The sequence below is a fragment of the Drosophila gunungcola genome, unplaced genomic scaffold (genome assembly GCF_025200985.1).
Source record: "Drosophila gunungcola strain Sukarami unplaced genomic scaffold, Dgunungcola_SK_2 000061F, whole genome shotgun sequence".
In the NCBI taxonomy this organism is placed as follows: domain Eukaryota; kingdom Metazoa; phylum Arthropoda; class Insecta; order Diptera; family Drosophilidae; genus Drosophila; species Drosophila gunungcola.
Genome location: NW_026453224.1, coordinates 387,637 through 390,425, shown reverse-complemented (window position 1 = coordinate 390,425; position 2,789 = coordinate 387,637).

Genomic DNA, 2,789 nt, shown 5'->3' with positions numbered 1-2,789 from the left:
TGGCTTATTCCGACGCTATAGTCCGCACTTTTTGTCGTTGCATGCTCGTGTTGTCCTTGCTTGTCTGTACCGAGTTCTTGTGTTTGTTGCTTAAGATCACTGACGTGGACGGTTCGTTCTTTTTGTGTATCCTTGTGGCGGATTTTACAAATGACTGATGAGACGAAATCTATTACCGTGTACGGTCCGTCATATTTCGGCGCTAGCTTTGCCGCGAAACCCTCGGCTGCCTTTGTCAAATGGTGCTCCTTCACCCAGACCGTGTCCCCTATTGTTGGATTCCATTGCCTCCTTCGTAGATTGAATTGCCTGGCTTGGTCCTGAGCAGCCTTCTCCATGTTCCTGCGCACAATTTCGAAGATCTCCTTCATCTTATTGGCCTTATCTTCAGGCGTTTCCGTCTGCTTTCCTGTGCCGATGGTTTCCCTGTCGTACAGGGCGCTGGGCAGTCGAGGCTCTCGAGCCTGCGTGAGGAAACACGGGGAGTGTTGAATTTACCGCTAGCATAATCTCCGGCCACTTCTCGTCCCAATTCCTTTGGTTCTGTCCCGCAAACTGCGCTATCATGGTTTTAACTGTTCGGTTTGCTCTTTCCGTCGGATTCTCCTGCGGTGTATATGGTGCTGTGAATTGTTGCTTAATGCCCATTTCGCTGAGGAATTATTTGAATGCGCGACTGGCAAACTGAACTCCATTGTCCGTTATTACCACCTTCGGGACTCCGAACCTAGCGATGACTCTTTCTCGGAACGCCTTTTGAAGTGTTTCTGCCGTTGCTGCTCGCAGTGGCACCAATTCTGTCCACTTTGAGAACCTATCTATCAGCACTAGCAGCATCTGGTTGCCATGCTTCGACCTGGGCAATGGTCCGACAAAGTCTGCACATACAGTTGCCCATGGTTCTTCGGGTATTTGCGTCAGCATCTTCCCAGCTGCCTGCATCTGGTTAGGCTTGTATTTTAGGCATGTCTCGCATTTCCGTACGTGTGCTCGGGCGTCCCTATTCATTTCTGGCCAGTAATATCGAGCCGCCAGCCTTGTAATCGTTTTCCGACTTCCCACGTGTCCAGCGGCTGGTGAGTCGTGATTCTCCTTCAGGACTGTTTCCCTCAGCCCCCGTGGGACACAGAGCTTCCATGCTGCCACGTCTTCGCTGCCTGCTCTGTGCGGGATATGCCTGTATAACGCGCCTCCCTCCATGATGTAGTCCGGAAACATCTGTGGCTGTGTGTTAATCTTCTCACACATATCCTTGATCCAGCTACATGTTCCCTGCGTGTCCTCCGGAGTTTCTTTGGTTAGCCTAAAGGCTTCTGGTAGAGGCTGTCTTGACAGTGCATCAGCGACCACGTTAAGCTGCCCCTTCCTGTATGATATTTCAAAATCATACTGCTGCAACTCCAGGCCCCACCTCGCTATTCTTCCTGAGGGACTTTCGATGCTGTTCAACCATTTAAGCGCCATATGGTCCGTCACCACTTTGAAGTGGTATCCTTCCAAGTATGGTTTGAGCTTCCGGATTGCCCACACGATTGCCAGGCATTCCTTTTCGCTGGTTGAATAGTTCTTTCCCGCGCCATTCAGGGTCCGGCTTGAATATGAAATGACCTTTTCGCCGCTTTCAGTTTCCTGCGTCAGGACTGCCCCTATACCATAATCGCTTGCGTCCGTCTGCAGTACGAATGGTTTATCGAAATCTGGGCATGCCAGAACAGGATCGGCCACTAGCCTTGCCTTCACCTCCTCGAATGCTTGCTGATGCTCTGAATTCCATGTCCATTTCGTGCCTTTCCGCAATAGATCATTTAGTGGTTTCACTATTCGCGCAAAGTCGGGCACGAATCGCCTGTACCACGATGCTACGCCCAAATATTGGCGCAGTTCCCGGATGCTTGTGGGTGGTTCCAGCTCGGCTATGGCTGCTACTTTTTCGGGATCAGTGCCGATACCTTGGTTCGTAACGCGGTGTCCCAGGTAAAGCAGTTTGCTTTTGAAGAAATGACATTTTTCGGGATTTATCTTCAGGTTTGCCTGTTTAAGGCGTCGGAAAACTTCTCTCAGGTTCCTACTGTGTTCTTCCAGTGTGCGTCCGATCACGATGATGTCGTCTTGGTATGCAAACGCGTGTGGTGACATCTCCGGTCCAATAACCTGGTCCAGTGCTCTCTGGAAAGTCGCCGAGGCGGAGTGTAAGCCAAATGGCATTACTTTCCACTGGAAAAGCCCATTTCCTGGCACTGTAAGCGCCGTGAATGGCCTGTTTTTTTTTTCCAGAGGAATTTGCCAGTATCCATCTTTCAAATCCAGACTGCTTATGTACCTCGCCTCCCTCAACTGGTCCAATATGTAATTTATCCTTGGCATCGGATAAGCATCTTTGATGGATTTGGCATTGATCTGTCTAAAGTCGACACAAAGCCTTTACTGACCTGTCTTTTTCTTCACCATGACAATCGGGGAGCTGTACGGACTTCTCGAGTGTTCTATGCATCCCTTCTCCAGCAACTCGTCGACTTTCGCATTGATTTCCCCTTAAACCTTTGGATTTTTCGGGTAGTATCTCTGTTTGATTGGTTTGTCGTCCTTAATGGTGATTCGGTGCTCGGCTATGTTGGATGTTCCACTCATTGTTCGAAATTCCGCGAGCTCCTGTTCTAAAAATTTTTCAACGTCGTATTCCTCAGAGTTGGTTTGCACCACCGCCACGGACAATTTTTCCTCTAACCACCCGTTGTGCCTTCTTCTTTCTGGGATCACCACCGTATGTCCGGCACACCTTATTTCGGCGC